General features: G+C 44.7%; 1 long non-coding RNA gene across 1 annotated transcript in view; it reads right to left on the bottom strand.

Annotated features, from left to right (window-relative positions):
• Positions 1 to 1,374: 1,374 nt before the first annotated feature.
• LOC118983143 (uncharacterized) overlaps positions 1,375 to 17,153 on the bottom strand; it is a 29,643-nt gene continuing 13,864 nt past the window's right edge. The window contains exons 2-3 of the long non-coding RNA XR_005065658.1: positions 2,393 to 2,514; positions 1,375 to 1,408 (exon numbers count right to left, since the gene is read on the bottom strand). This is a non-coding gene — a long non-coding RNA (uncharacterized LOC118983143). The remainder of the gene's footprint in view (positions 1,409 to 2,392; positions 2,515 to 17,153) is intronic.

The following is a 17,153-nucleotide window of genomic DNA, read 5'->3' as shown; positions in this document are numbered from 1 at the left end:
AAGTAACTGTGAATAGCTCTTTATGCCAGGAGCTAGGGAACCTGGAGAATAGCAGATAGGGTAGGAAGGCCATACACTTGTCAGAGCGGGGCCTTAATTCCCTGAAGCTATAAAAAAGAGGAGATAAGTGTGTCCTCAAATTGAATGAAAACTCCACAGCTATGCAATTCCAGAAGAATGTATAGTGTTGAAACGGCTAGGAAAACGTTGTATTTCTCCTTTTCTGTTTTACAAAAGTACATCTATTCATTGTCAAAATAATCAATTGAGAAGTGCAGAAAGTGACGTTTCCTCCTTCATCTGCTCCTCCCCCAACTCGCTCCCTAACCGCTCCCCCCCCACCCCCCGCTAACACCTGCATATCTCCTAAAACTCTCTGCTTTCCAACCCTACGTGGGTGTATTCAGATACACGTCATGCATATGTACACGCTCACATGTGTGTTTTTAAATGGGTCACACAACGTAATAATTGTTCATGTGTCATAGGTACTTGCTCACATAAACCTCTCATTTCCCCCTCAGCTTGACCAAGGTATCCTTGACAAAAATTGCATGTGCTTATGGTGCACAGTGTGATGTTTTCACATAACATACACCTCCTGCAATGTTACCACGATCAAGCTAATTAGCATATCTATTACCTTGTATAGTAACCATTTTTTGTGTGCGGTGAAAACACTGAAGACCTACTCTCCCAGCAAATTTCAAGAATGCGCCACACCAGTATTAACTATGGTCACTGTGATGTACATGAGACCTCTAGAAGTTATTCCCCCCACATAAATAGGGCTTTGTTCTCTTTGACCTGCATCTGCCCATTTCCTCCGCCCCCCCCCCCATCCTTGGTAACCACCATTCTAATCTCTGCTTTGTGAAGTTCAATGTTTTAGGAGTCCTCTCATTCCTTTGATGTCACAGAGAGGATTCCCCTGTATGGATATACCACAGTTTCTTTAACCAACTACCTACAGCTACAGATACAGGTTACTTCTGGTGTTTTTTTTCCCCTCACTATTACAAATAATGTTTCAGTGGATGATCATGATGGTTCATTAATAGAAAAGGAAGCAATCTAGCCCTGGCTGGTGTAGCTCAGTGAATTGAGCGCGGGCCTGCGAACCACACGATTGCGGTTCGATTCCCAGTCAGGGCACATGCCTGGGTTGCAGGCCAGTTCCCAGCAGGGGATTCACGAGAGGCAACCATACATTGATTTTTCTCTCCTTCTCTCCTTTCCTTCCTCTCTAAAGATAAATATAAAATCTTTAAAAAAAAAGAAAAGGAAGCAATCTGGAGATAAGTGGGCTAGAACAAATTTGGAAAAGATGAGACATAACGAAGCCCACCGTCAGGAGCCCCAGACGAGTAGACCCTGGCCAGTTTCCTTCCTCATGTCAGATTGATGGCTAGCACCAGAGAAAGAACCCAAGGAAAAAACCAGTTAAAGAAAGAAAAAAGAGCTACCACAGCAGGATTTTTTAAGAGGTTGGGCAAACTAAAGTAAGGATCATTAGTGCGTGTCTAGAAACCCCAGGGAGAAACTGTATGAAGTGCAAACAGATTACCTGTAAAGCCCAGGTTGGTGGCATTGTAAGGAGACTGATAGGGAGGGACAGTGTGGTCGCTGTCGGTCCCCACAGGCAGGGCAGGCGTCCTGTGCCTTTGTAGCCCTGATACCTGGCATGATTCCTGAGAAGTAAAACGTGTGAAAAAGTACTTGAGAAAGAGCAAAGAATACTCTTCTCAAGGGGACCAAGCCTTTTAGACACGAGTCAGCAGTACTGACCTGAATGTAGATGAGCATGATTTGTGGCCTTAAAAATGACTTAAACTTTTAAAACATTTCGCTTAAGGTGAAAAGCAGTTAAAAATGGTGCCACAATGACTTTCTGTTATTTAGTTTATTAACCATGTTTCTCTGCTTACTATTTTTCGTGTTTTAATCCCTTAGCTGCTAAAAAATGGACTAATTTAAAACCTGTAACGGGTCATTGAATATTTCAGTTATTTTTAAAACTCGACTTCATTTTTCCTGAGCCGGCCACTAAGTGGTTCTGTCTACTTGCCAGTTGCGTCAGCCGGCCGGTTTCTGCCTCTTGGCCCGAGCAGGCGGGTTCCCGAAGGAAGTAAAAAGGGCCCAGTGACCCGCGGCATGGCTTCAGTCCTGTCAATAGAGAACGCAAGGGGAAGGTTTATGGCACAGTCCTCTGTGCGATGTCCAGTCTACTGGAGGACGACACGCCAGTCAGCCAGAGACTCGGATAGCTAGACTTGGGTGCGTGTCCTCCTCCAGATGCTTTTAGGAGAAAGGGATCAGTGGAATGTAGACAAACTGATGTGGAGGGTTTACTTGGAGAAAGAAAGAGAGAGAAAGACAGAGACACCCTCACCTTCCGCATCAGGCTCAGCAAGTCACCACAAATGCTCCCAAGGGAAGATTGCCAAGCCCTGTTCTCCATCCGCCGAGTTCTCCAGAGTGGGAATCCATGCTCGTTGTGATGGCCTTGGCGTTCTAAGGGGAGGGAAGATTGGCGTAAATTTGGCAGAATTGCTGGTGTTATGTTTCAATGCTCCACGCACTCATTCTTTCAACAACCATGAGCAGAAACACTAGGTCATCAGAAAGACCATTCTCTAGTCATTCTGAGTCAGCGGGGTTGTTCTGTTGAGCCTTTTAATCAGCTCTGCACCCAACACTGAATTGTCCCTCTTCATGCCGGCAGAAGCTCCAGTTCGTGATGAGACTGTTTCAAAGTGCTCTGATTTAGTTTGGGGATAAAATTATCCGCAGGGAGGTGACCTGCTGGCCTTGTGAAAGAGAGGAAGGGGGAGTGATCTGCCCAGAAAGACATGATCAAAATCGTGTTTTGGCAGAGTGGCTCAGAGGGTAGCTAAGTGGAGTAAGGTCAGTGGCCTTGGGTTCTGGGCCGTTATTACTACAATGCAGTGTGGGATTCTGAACTTTGGTTTCTTCACCATGAAATAAAGGGTTCAGTTAGGTGATCGTGCCATGGAGAATAGTGCTCAAGCAAATGAGAGAAAGGATGCAGGTAAAACCACACCCAGGAGAACACCCTAAAATCCAAAACACTTATGAGTCTTTTATAAAGATGGGGGCGGGGGTGGGGAGCAAACCCTGGAGATTCTAAGGGCACGTCTCTTGGACACAAGTCCTAAGTGTGGATTCGTATCCTCCCAAGTGAGGCATTCCTAGGAGTCAGGGCATCCTGGTAAGAACTGCTGCTTCTTAAACCATGCCAGCTGTAAACCCCGGCCTTCCTAAAGGCCACGAGAGCCGGGCGTTAGGGACTCAGAGCTCTAAGTCTGGCACGTGGTCCTAGGCCGGCAGTAACAGTCTTACAGCTCTGCCAAAGAGTCTTTTATCTGTAGACCCCGACTTTTTTCTAGGCCCACCCAGTTCAGCTAAGCCTGGCTCATCTTCCCTCGGCTCCCATCTCAAAAGGCAGCTGTAGGGCCTCCCAGACAGAGGGCCTTCGTAGGGCCTTTGCTGGCTGGGATCACAAGCTCAACTCTCTGACTGCCATGACGGGGGCCATCTGACTGGATAGTTGTGGCTGGTTTAGAGGAGTTAACAAAGCCCCCACTCCAGGGCTCCTGACATTTGTAACCAGTCACTGGCAGGCAGGTAATGCCTCCTGTTACCCTTTGGTACTTTTAGGTACCTGGCGTTGTCCTCAAAAAACAAAATCTTAAAGATGAGTTTTCTGAATTGGTTCTGGAGTTTCTGGAATGGGTTCTGTAATGGCTCTATTTCCTGTAGTAATGAGAGCAGCCAGTGAGTCCTTGGCATATGGTGGTGTTCGTGGTACGTACAATATAACCACTGGAGACTCCTCAACAAATACTGATAAAAGGCAAGGTTCTGGGTGACCATGTGCTAGTTCTTCAAAGGAAACCCTTTGCTGGCTCTTACAGGACAGAGTTGTCCTTGTCTCCCCGCCCCCCCTTTCCTATTAACACAGACTGGATGCTGACCTGAAGTATTTGGCTTTGGCAATGGCTGGTTTCACTTCTCTCCTAAAAGTGGTACGTCTTGTGGTACTGGCCAGGAGAAATCTCTTGAGGCAACATGAGATGGTGTCCTGTGGGTTACTTGCTTTTTCCCCTGCCTCTCTATCCGATTTTCAAGAGTCAGGATAAAAATGACGACCACCGCCGTAAGAGCAGGGATCACTCACACGGCCCTCACTGTGTGCTGGGTCTGTAGCTCTCAGGCTGTACACAGATTCATGCACCTGATGTTGGCAACAACCCTATGAGGGAGCTAGCATTAGTGACCCCACTTTACAGATAGGGAAATAGAGGCAAAGTCAAATAACTAACAAAGGAGGAGTCAGGATTTGAACCCAGGAAGTCTAGCTCCAGAGTCTATGCTCTTAGTGCCCTTGGACGATGAACAGGTCTGTGTTGAATCCTGACCCTGCCACTCAGTGGTGATATGATCTTAAAACTCTCAGCCTCCGCCTCTGAATCTTGATGTGGGAATAATAACAGCTCCTGCCTGACTGAAAGCGCTGTGAGACCGAAGCGGGATGATAAGCGTGGAGGGCTCAGTCCACGGCCTGGCACATCCTAAGACCTAAGGGCTCAGTGAGTGGCCTTCCCGTCCACTGAGATGACAGTGTGCAGTCATTGCAAACAATATGTTTCCCCATGTAGCTTGTCCTTCACCTTCTTTCAGGAAGCAAAAGCTTTCTTTTTTACTTTTGGTGAAATCTAATTAATAGGTTTTTTTCTTTTATGGATTGTGCTTTTGGTGTAAAGCCTAAGAAATCTTCATCAAGCCCTAGATCCTGCAGATTTTCTCCTAAGGTTTTTCTACTTACAACTCACTTTTTGAAAGGGCCGTTTTTTTCCTAAATATAAAAGAAAGACATGCCCATGGGAGACCATTTGTTACATAAAGAAAAATTCAGTGGGGAAAGTTAAAACCGACATCTAGAAATATGTCTGGTGTCAGATACCAGGACACGCAGCTTAAATAAAAATGTCACCTCGAGAATAACGGGAAAACAGAACCCGCAGCAGAAAACTGCCAATGTTGAGGGCCGACGGGAGTGCTGAAGGAACGGTGCCTCTCCATGCCGAGAGCAGCTGGGGGAGTCGCCATTCAGAAAAGACTAAGAATTACTGACCCAAACAGCGCAAGTTGTGTTTGTGAACCGCAGCTGTTACTCACCGACTGCAACTGCCCCACTAGATAAAGAACCTATTTTAGAGGGCAGGTTGCTATAGCTGAAAAGAAACAAAAACAATCTTTTTGGAAATCACAGGATTGTAACTAAGGAGAGTGTCGGGTGTGAGGGTGGACTGGAGCTCGGTGTATTTGCTGGCTTGGAGACAGACAGGCCGACCTGGCATGAAGGTGGTCCAGCCCTGGCCGCTGTTCTGTTTGGTTGGGAGGTAATGGTCTGGGTTCCCTTTTTCAGGCCCCGGCGTGGGGAGGCTTCTGATGGAAGGAAAGGATTCCTTCTAGCTACCCATTTCTGATTCCCTGGGCACCTGGAACGCAGTCAGCTCCACACAACAGATGAGAAGTAGTCTTAAAACATCAGATATTTCAAAAGAATCCCTCCTTACCCCTTACCACCAACCTTCTGAGAAGCTGGTACTTTTTGAAGGGATATTTTAAGTGAAAGAGTGAAATTTGCTATTTAGATTTTTTTTTTAGTGAAGTTAAGAAACAATGCCGAATCTGATTTGGTCAGTCTAGATTTTCATACATACTTGAGTTTGCACCCAGTGAGACATTGCTTGAAATACTTGACTGTATTGCAAAGAAAATCTTATTTTCTAAAACACCAAGATAAGATCACTGTTGTTTGCTGAATATTGAAGAATCAAGTAAAACCCATGGGCAGCGACAGGCACATATAAATTTCATGAAAACTTAGATTAAAAAATTTTAATATGGCCCTGGCTGGTGTGGCTCAGTGGATTGAGTACCAGCCTGAGAACCGAAGGGTTGTGGGTTCCATTCCCAGTCAGGGCACATGCTTGGGTTTCCGGCCAGGTCCCCAGTGGGGGGCGTGTGCCAGAAGCAACCACACACTGATGTTTCCCCCTCTCTGTCCCTTCCTCCCTTCTCCTCTCTCAAAAACAAAAACAAAAAAAACCAACAAAAAACCCTTTAAAATTATTTTTAAAAAATTTAGTATGGTGAAAACTATAATTTAAGTGTTCATCAAAAGAGAACTGGTTAACTTAAACTGTGATACATCTATACAAAAGTTCAACATTTGTTGCCGTGTATTGAATTTAAAAAGCTGCTTATAAATTAACAAGTAGAATTTGGTCCTATTTTTAAAAAGGCATTGGGAAAGAAATATACTAAGGAATTATCAGTAGCAATCTCTAGGTGAGTAAGTTATGACAAATTTTATTTTATTGTTTCCAGACTTTTCCAAATCTAATTGCATTGAGCTTTTGTTGCATTGATAACCAGAAAAAAAGATAAAAACTGATTCCCAGAAATGGTCATAAGGTGGCATGTTAAACAGAATTATATATGAAGTTTACAGTTTTGTTGACTAGTTTTATAAGTTATACAAACCTCACAGGTGAAAAGCAAGAATCCTCTCCCTTGTGAATCCCCAGAACTCCTCTCACAAGTAACTAGTGTCAACAAAAATAGACATTTAAAGCAGAATGGAGCAGTGAGAGAAGATCTGGAAAACAAAAGCTAATGCGAAGAAGCATGAGAGCCTTGCAGAGAGAAGTGAGTGAAATACCCCTGGCCCACACTCAGCATCACTTCACGGTGACACTGCCCTTCAAATAAGGGAGGTCACCCTCCTTAGACTCTGAGCGCATGGGCTCCCATGGGCGTTGACATCCAGCCAGGCACGCAAATGAGCATGGGCTCCAAAACCCGAGTGGATGAAGGCAAATTGGGGTCGCACACCACCTCTGGGCAGTGTGTCACTGAAGCAGCAGACACTGCTCCTGGGTGTGCGGAAGAGTCTTCCCTTTCTCCCATCACCACGCCTTCCCCCATTTGCTTATTGAATAGTTTAATAGTTGAGCCCTTCACATCCCCCGTGCTATAGCTTAAATGTCACTTCCTCCGAGCAGCGAGGAACTGGCTTGGCTAAGATGGTACAGCCCCCTCCTTTATTCTCTGTCAGCATCCTTGACCGTGTCCTGGAAAACACGAGCATTGGCAATATTTTTATTTTATGTATTTATGGCTGACCCCTGCCTTCCCTGTCTCTCCACAGATTGTAAACTTCACAAGGGCAGGGAGTGTGTGTGTGTGTGGTGTGTGTGTGTTTAAAAGCTACCTTTGTTTACCCATTTTTTCCAGTTTATAATGGACATTTAATAAATATAGTGTTAATGAAGTGAAAATTTTTATGAGTCCATTTTTTAGATGAAACTGTAATTTTATTAATGTTTTAGACAATGACTGACCCTGAAATGGTAAGTTTTATTTGTTCAGTCAGTCAATAAACTTTTATTATGAGCCACAATTTGCCAGCCCCTGAGCTAGGTGCTAGGGACAGAGATGCCTAGCAAGGAAGGCAAATAAACACTGGCAAATACATCTGGGAGATACAAGCTATGGTGTGGGTAGTGCACGGTTTGGGGGGGACATCAAATTAGCTAGTTCCTGAACTCTTTGCGAACCATAGCTGATTTTTCTCTGCCCAAGTCACCCGGGACATCCAGTGAAGCCCAACCCTTCATACTCAAAATGGTGGTTTCAGCCAACTGTAAATTTGCGCAGACTAGATTATAATCAACATTTTAAACAAAGTAGTGTAAGAGAGGGACACCATGACAAAGAAGACACTGGAGGGGCAGTCTTAAAACCTACCTCTGCAAAGCAGGTTTTTTTTAAAGTGCATATTCTCTCTCTCCTTCCTTCCCTGTGACCTTCCTCTCCCTCCCTCCTTCCTACTTTCTGTCTCTCTCACACTCGGCTCAGACACAAGACGTGGAGAAGCAAATGTTTGCTGACTCGATGACTTCAGCGGATTAGCGCTCCTTTGAAAGCGATATTGTTACAGCCATAACGTGTTTCTGTGTAACACAGGCTTCTTTCTGTGTAATGCAGGCGTGTCTGTGTGGCGGACATTTGTTAATGGCCTTGACATCTAACTGACATCCTGGCCTTGTCAGTTAGAGAGGTGGGGAGTTCAACCTAGAAGTATAGATCCCCAAAGCTTTGGGGAATCTTGATACGGCAGAAAGAGGGAACTGGAGAGAAGAAGGGAGATTTCTTTAAAGGGTAGTTCTCTCTTCTTTCTAACCCTCCTGGGCCTAACTCCTACTCTCTGAGAAACCCTTTTCCAGCACAGTTGGGATGGTTGTCAGACAGAGGTGACCTTGCTGAGGAGACTGGCTGTCCAAAACTGGGCCAGGCGATGAGAACATACTGGTAAAACCACAGAGATGCCATGGTGAGAGTTCCATTTTATAATATCCTGTTGGTAAAGCCCTTGTTTGAGACCCTGACACACTGACCCCACAGAGACCCATTAGAGGAAGTGTTTCCTCCAGTTTTCTTTATATATCAAAGTATAATCTTGAAATTAACTTTTTAGATTTTTAGGGTTTTTATTTATTTTATTTTTAGAGAGGGAGAAAGGGTGGGAGAAAGAGAGGGAGAGAAATGTTGATGGGAGACAGAATCATAGACTGGTTGCCTCTCATACTCACCCTGACCTGGGATGGAACCTGCAACCCAGGCCTGTGCCCTGACCGGGAATAGAACTGGCGACTTTTCACTTGGCGGGACGACGCCCAAGCAACTGAGCTACACCGGTCAGAGCTAACTTTTTACTTTATTTTAATATTTAAAATTATTCTTTGTAAATCATTAAGGTAACCCAAGCTTACTGTAACAAAATCAAACAATGCAAAAATATGTAAGTAAAAAGTTCAATCTAACCCTCTCCTCTAACCCTGTCCCCCAAAGCAGCAAGGTCCCATAAAAATATAATATCAGCCAATAGGTAAAAACTTCTAGACAGTGCATTAAAAAAGAAAGGAGAAATGAACAGGTGAAGTTAATTTGAGTTATATATTTTATTTAACCCAACGTATCCAAAATAGTATTATTCCAACATGTAAGCAACATTATCGAATTATTCATGAGATATAAAATTATTGAGATTTTAAAAATTACTTTTTGTACTAAGTCTTTTAAATCTGGTGTGTACTTTACTCTTACAACACGTCTCAATTTGGTTGTTAAATTTTTGTTGAAAGTACTTGATCTATGGTTAGATTTCATAAAACATACGGTTGAAAAAGTAGATTCACATATCCAACTTACTGGAGACATACTTAAAAGTGTTCCAATAATCGAACGAAGTATCGGTTTTTAAACGTAATATGAAGTAGGTAGAATTCAATGAATTTTAAGAATCCAGTCCCTCAGTTGCACCTGCCCCATTCCAAGTACCCTCCATCCACATGCGGCTGGTGGTCACCTTACCGGGTTATGCAGCCCTGGAGGGAACCACCATGCTGTTTGGCGTGGAACGTTTTTGACTTTTCCCTGTGCATATGTTTATGAATATATAACTGAACGAATATATACTCTACATTTCTGGATCCCATTTGTGAAACAATGTGATCGTGCTATGTATTTTATTCAATGTAATTTTTTCACTTAGCATTATATTTTGGGTGTTTTTCCTTTTCACTACCTACAGAACTGTATTCTTTATCATGGTAATACAGTCAATTTATTTGATCGCTTCCTTACTAATGAACATTGTTTCTAGTGTTCTGTAATTACAGAAATCCGTGTTTGCATATTTATGCTAGAATTTCCACTGGATACATCCCAGGAATTGACACACCTGGGCCCAAGGGTATGCCTATTAAAACAATCTGAACGCTAATGACCAATTACTCTCCCAAATGCTTGTGCCAAATTTCATCATACATTCTTTGCTGGCATTCCTCTCCAGTATCTATAGATGTTCCAAACTCTAGAATCATAAAACATCAGAAAGGAAAGATTAAAGATCAATCCTGCCAGTCTCTTTATTTTATAAACCAGGAAGATCAAACCTAGGCTGTGGGAAGGAGCCACATAGCACGTCTGTGGCCAAGCTGGGACTTGACCAGCTGTCTCTGCCTCTTGCTCTGGTCCTAACATGCACGCAGGAGCCCGGGAGAGGCTTCCCAGGCATCCTCGGGAAGGTCGTCGGCCTTCCCTCCCTCCTCCCCCCACACCACGCTCACCCGCCCGTCCCTGGCTCCCTGCTCCTCACGCTGTGTCATTATCAGCATGCTTTTCAATGGAGCATCACATCGTGCCTCAGTAAACAAGGAGCAGAAGCCAAGGCAGACGGTCCTTGACATTTGTATCCAAAATTGAATTCAATCTGCTCAAACGCTTGCTACAATTTCAGGGTGCCTTTCCTGCCTCCCTTCTGCCAAGCACAGCCAAATCATAGACCCGGACAGAAAAGCGGGGGAGGGGGAAAAGGTGTTTTGTTTAGTACAGAAATAAATCCACTGTTCAAAAATTCCAGGTGAAGCATTCCACCTCAATAAGAAGCACTTTGGGAGGCAGAAGCAGAAGGGCAGACTGGTACTTTTGGGAGAAGGGGGCTCCCTTCAGGCACCTCTGAAGCTGGGGGGGGCCCTACATGCACCTCACATGCCAGCAAGCTGGGCTTCTCCTGAGGACTGTACCCCCTCCTTTACAGTTCCCTACTTTACAGAGCCCATGCACACAGCCTCATGGAATCCCCGTGTGGTCCACTCCACAATGCTTGCGAGTGGCAACACCATGGCTGGAAAGCATCTCTCAGACTCCATCTTCAGAACGTTTCCTTCTTCCCCATCACTCAGTCCCTGGTCCCCTGTCACACCGTGCACAGCCACGTGGGTCGCATCCTCTATTCTCTGCCCGCGCCTTACACCCCAGCCCAGCTTCATTACAGGCATTAACAACGCAAACCCGCTGGCCTATGCTTCACTTTTATTTATTATTTATGTTTTTAAAGATTTTGTTTATTTATTCTTAGAGGCAAGGGAAGGGAAGGAGAAAGAGAGGGAGAGAAACATCGATGTGTGAGAGAATAGGTTTGCCTCTGGCACAAGCCAGACCGCAGTGGGATGCATGCAACCCAGGCATGTGCCCTGACCGGGAATCGAACCAACAACTTTAGCTTTGTGGGGCAGCGCCCAAGCAACTGAGCCACACTGGTCAAAGCCAGTTTTATTTATTTATTTTTTTAGATCAATGGAGACATTTTAATTCTGTTTATTCTTTCTCCATCTCTTGTCTTAACACCCCTTCCTTCTACCCAGTTATGGTGCTTTCTTCACGTACTGGCACTACCAAGCCGAACGTCCGGTAGAAGTCTTTATCCGAACTAGTCGTTGCCCCATAGTTCAGACTCGTAGACCTGGTGCCTCCCTTTGCTCCTCCTGCTTTTATTTTTCTGAGGTTTCTTTAACGTGGGGGGGAGAGGAAAGAGGTACCCCCGTAGGGAAAGGTGGGAAGAAGGGAGAGCAGAAAAGCAAAAGGATGCATTTCATGCTGTATTAGCTTGTCATTATAAGGCTCTGGCTCTGTCATCCTTGGCACACCCTCACCCCCCACCCCCAACCAAACGCAATTCTTCAGCAGGGCCTTGTTGAGAATTCTTCACTGGCCTCTGCAATATCTCTCAAGTCCACCCACTTCTTTCCATTTCTACCACCTGCGCCCTAATTCAGTCGTCCCCCAACCAGCTCCTGTCAACTCACACCCTCTCTTGCCTGTCTGCTGTGTGTGTCCCACACTGGAAGCAGAAGGACCGCAAAACGCTTTTAAGCCTCATGCTAAATCCTGTAGGGAATCATCATCGTCATCACCATCGATTAAGTTTGTCGAGCACTTCCTATGTACCAGGCATTATTTTTTAATGTTTTAATATCTAAGTCACCAAATATTTGCATCCCCAGAAGGCAGATATTATTATCATTACTCTCATTTCGGGGATGAAGAAACGGAAGCACAGGGCATATGTAATTCACCCGAGGATACCCAGTGATTAAATAGTAGAACCCGTTTAGGAACACAAACCTGAAAGAATTATCAAGTAACACCCAAGTAATTAATATGTATATGTGGCAATGCCACAAGGGTCACAATGCCCGTGGGGGGATTGTTGCACAGACTCCAGAGGATGGCATGAGAGTTGCATCTCACTGATTGATTGAGAGTAGCTACTCGGGCTGCTGGGTTGAGAAAGACTGTGAGACTGCATCAGAGCTCGGTGGGAAACTGAGAGATTAAAGATATCTGTCTGGGGCCAGGCCCTGGCTGGAGTAGGGAATGTATTTGTTTCCTGTTGCTGGTATAACATATTGTCACAAATTTAGTGGCTTAAAATCACACAGATTTATTATCTTCTAGTAGTGGAGGTCAGAAGTCCGAACAGGTCTGGCAGCACTGCCTTCCTGTCTGGAGGCTCTAGGCAGGAATCTCCCCTGCCTTTCCCAGCTCCCAGGGGCTGCCTGAGTGCCATTGGCTTGCGGGCCCTGTCCAGGCATTGCATCGCTCTCTCTCTGTGCCTGTCCTTGTGCCTTTCTCTGACCCTGGCCCTTCTGCCTCCCTCTTTTGCTGTTAAAAGAACTCTGGGATTACACTGAGCCCCCCAGGATAATCGGGGATGGTCTCCCCATCTCAAGATCCTCACCCTAATCATACCAGCAGAGTCTCTTTTCCCAGGTAAGGTAACATACTCAGGGGTTCTAGGGATTAGGATGTGGACTTCTTTGGGAGGCCACTGTTCTGCCCACTACAGGGGATGATGTCACTGTGTGGTAAGCATGCTCCCCTGGGACCAGACTCTTGTCCTGTGAGCACAGGGATTAGAGTCTGGCATGTTTTTGTGTCTTTCAAGTGTACCACAGAATAGATATGCAAATATCTGATGAATGAATCAATGAAAGAACTAACTTTAAAAATGCACAGAATAACAAGATATCTATTTTAGGGATAAGACCATTGGGGGGCTCACTTTTTAATTTTAATGGGGTCCCACAGAGTGGGCAATGCCAAAATGAATGGTGGTCACTGAGGTTACTATTACAAATCTAAGTGCTGAATGAGTTTTTGGATTTGCTAGTTGTTTTGATCAGTTTGGGCCACTGTAATAGATCCTCATACGCTGGGTCTGTTAAAAACCACAGAAATGTATTCCTTACAGTTCTGGAAGCTGGAAGTCTGAAATCAGGATTCCAGTGTGGTCCGGTTCTGGCGAGAGCCCTCTTCCAGGTTGCAGACGGCCCACTTCCCATGGTATCCTCACAGGGCGAAGAGACAGGCAGTGAGCTAGTTCTCTGGGCCCCTTTTATAAGGACACTAATCTCATCCATGAGTGCTCTGCCCTCATGACCTAATTACATACCAAAGGCTCCACCTCCTAATACCATCACTTTGAGGATCGGATTTCAATGTGTGAACCTCGGGGCACACGAATGCTCATAGCACCAGGCTATTCTTGACATCACCGTCTTATAACTGCACCAGAGGACAGAGATCTGATACAAACAGAAGTCTGTAGCATCCATTAACTTGTTAACAACTTGTTGACAGCCTTAGTCTTTCACTGGGAGCGCCTCTCCTTGCTCAGATGTAGCGATTGTGCCCGGAGCAACGCCACTCTGAGTCCCAGGTGGAGTCAGGTCTTTCAGGAGCTCCCACTCCACTCAAGATCTCTTTCGAGATCCTTACGAGGTCCCACCTGCTGTGACCCTTGCCTACCTTTTCAGCCTTGCCTCTTACCCCCACACTCCAGCCAAAGGAGTTTGTCTCCAAGGCCAACTCCTTCTGCCTCAGGGCCTATGGACATGCTACTTCCCTAATTACGGAAGACTCCTGATAACCTGTTTTTGCTCTATTAATTCCTACCTGTCCTTGGGCTTGGCTGGAAATTATATCCTGAAGGACATTTTTTTAAAACTGCAAATCTAAATCAGCACCCACTCAGTTTACATAAAATGGCCTAGTGGCTGTTCACCACTCATTAGCTGTGTGACCTTGGGCGAGACACGCAGACCTTCATGCCTCTATTTCTTCCTCTTCAGAATGGGGCTAAGCACAGCATCTACGACAGAGGACTGTTATGAGGATTAAATGAGACCCTCTGTGCAGAAAGTTTAGACGAGCGCCTGTACCATTAGTGTAAGCTATTCTATTCCATTGTAGCATTTGCCCAAATTGTGATTCTAGAGTTATTTTTGTTATTATTTGTTGATGTCTGTTTCCCGACATGCTGTAGATTCTCCAGCAGCAAGGCAGCCTTTCTTCTGGCAGTGCCCAGTGCACTGCCTGCTACTCTATCGGCCTTCCATCTTGGGTGGGTGGACAGATGAATATATGGGCTCAGTCCCATGAAAAATGTTAAAAAATAACTTCTATTATTAAAGAACACTCTCTGGAAATTTTGGATTGTCATATTCTGGGCTGATTAATAGCCTGAAGTTAGATGCAACATTCGCAGTCTCTCCCTTTCTGTGGCCTGTTCACACTCGGGCCTTGTGATGCTCATTGCCGGGCAGACTGATGAAACGTCTCAACAGACGCCTACATTCCATATGTTACAATTTACACATTCCTGCCGGGGTCAAGGTAGGGAATGGCATGCGTGCTAATAGCTGCGTTTCTCACATGAACTTTCACATAAACCCTCTCCCCAGCTCGTTTTACTGATACATTATAATATACTTTTATAAACAGTTTTTTCAAGGTCACGAGTGAATGCTTCCTAATTTCCATTTTTAGAGGATTACAAGGCTAGAAAGGGCAACTTGAGGTTTCTTTAGCCTAACCACTTCCACAGGCCAGACTATCTTAGCCGATCTCCAAGGAAACAGGATGACGGCATTTTTCAGTGAGTCTCACGAGCTCTCTCTGGTTCTTCCTTCCTTGGGTCTCAAGGATACTATGGCTCTATGGGTTGGTTGTGCATTTTTCACTCGAACTGTAGTTGAAGTCCTAGAAAAAAAGTGTCCCTATGCCAGAAAATATCCAACAAAATTGCCAAATCCCAATGGTCACCATCGGGCCACTTCCCTGTGTAGGGGGAAACCTCCCACGGGTGTCCTGCTTCTTGGCAAGGAGTCAGACCAACATCAGTCTTCCTGTGCCTTCATTTTCCTTCTGACCTGGATCGTCAGTCAAGTTCTATCTTTACTGTATTTGTCAAAACACCATTGTTCTCTCTCCTCTCCGTGGCAGTTTTATTTCTATTGTTAAAAAATTGCAAGGCAAAGCAGCCCCAGGCTGATGGAAGAAGACCTCACTGGCTGTGTAGTCCAGTTTGTGGCCGACAGCCAGTCTCCTCTTTGCTGCTCAGCAGACTGGGAATCATCTCACGCGAATCAACTCTGGCTCCATCAGGAGCCCACGACCCATAATAGAGTTTGTCACCAACTGTTCAGTGCCAGAGCGACCACTTACTGGGTGGTGGTTTCTACAGCAGGACAATCGTTTCTCCAACTATAATACCTTCATGGAAAATAACAAGCTTATTAAGAATATAACGTTTTTTTCCTCAGAGAAATGTCTGTTTTCTAAAGAGACTGTGGCCCCAAGTAATTATTGAAAAGACACACTGTTTAGTGCTAACCTACATCTATAATAGTCAACACTATTTTTATGTGATGGTATAACTAAGACATTTCTAGATGCTGAGTAGAATTTTTAGATGCTGACAATAATTTTGGATGTTTCCATTATAATGAATTTTCTCTCCCCATCTCTCACGTGATTTGCCTAGAGAATGTATTTGAAGACAGAATTTCAAGTTCAGTACTTTCAAATTTAAAGTCCAATTGGATTGGGCTCCTAAATGTCACTTAAGGGAAAAATGACTTTTCCAAAAATGGATAAATGATTCCTTTTTCTGTCTCTATAAGTTTCCATTATAAAATAGTTGTTGGGACAATTTGTTTAATAGATTGATTCTTTTAAACAAAGATTATTGGGAATTGAACTGGGCAGTTTAAGAGACTCCTGAAGAGAAAAGATCCTATCAACTTCCAGAGAGAAAAAGCTAATTTCATATGTGGGCTCCAGAATCAGGATGGCTTTGTCGTTCTCAAAAGCGGTGCTAGGAGCTAGAAAGCAAAGAGCAATGTCTTCAAAATTCCGAGGGAAAATAATTTTTAATTTAGAATGACATAGTCAGCCCAAGATCAGCTAAGAATAGACTAGAATAAAGTCATCTTTAGACATACAATCCCCTTCCAAGTCCATCTCTACTTTTCTTTACCCCATTATGGGTCCCAGGAGGCTGACCTGTATGGGTTGCCTCACTGGGCTCCTTTACCTCCCACTTCCAGTAGGATTTCGTAGGATTTGGCCAATAAGAAATATTGGCAGAGCTTGAAGGGAGAAAGAAGAAGGAGGTCAGGCTATTTGTTCTCTGGCTCCTTCCCTGTCAAGTCAGTTCAGGTTGACCTCCTGATGGCTCAGTATTCTGATAAGATGGTCTTCAGCTCCTCTGTCTGGGTTCCAGGGGGCATCCCCCCCCTTTGCCCCTCTCTCAGCACCTCTCTCAGCGCCAGGGTGGTAACAGGCTCCCTGCAGTGCTTAGGGCCTGGGGGCTTTACCCCCTCACCTTTCAGGTTTCCCTTAACCCTGCCCACACTTCCAAAAATAGACACTTAATTAAACATTCCTCAGTTACCCTATCAGAGTGTGTCTTCTGTTTCCTGCAAGACCTAACCAACACAGATGCCTGGATAATCAATAGACAATGTCACTACTTCACGGCAGTACAAGTGTGACAAAAGATTTTACAATCATATCACACTGTGTACATAGCCCAGCTCTGCGATTTCCCAGCTGTGAAACTTTGGATGGATCAGCAGCACTCTGCGCCTCACATGTAAAATGGAGATGTTTATGTGACTCTTCTCCCAGAGGTTCTGCCAGGATCCAATGAGACAACCCAAGGAAATGTTTATTGCAGTGCCAGTCATTTAACTAGCACTCAATAAAATGTGATTATTATTTATTATTATTATCGTTATGACATCGCTACTCTGTCAAGACCTGCCCACTCTTCAAAGGGGACAAATGACCCAAATGGTTGGGATGCCACCCTTCATAAACCTCACAGCCTCACCGGTGGATCTTGAAGGGGTGCAAAGGAAAACCGA

This window comes from Sturnira hondurensis, unplaced genomic scaffold (genome assembly GCF_014824575.4).
Source record: "Sturnira hondurensis isolate 20B ecotype Veracruz unplaced genomic scaffold, ASM1482457v3 Scaffold0002638, whole genome shotgun sequence".
Taxonomy (NCBI): Eukaryota; Metazoa; Chordata; class Mammalia; order Chiroptera; family Phyllostomidae; genus Sturnira; species Sturnira hondurensis.
Note: the sequence above shows the minus strand (reverse complement) of the source record. Positions and strands in the feature narration are given on the sequence as shown.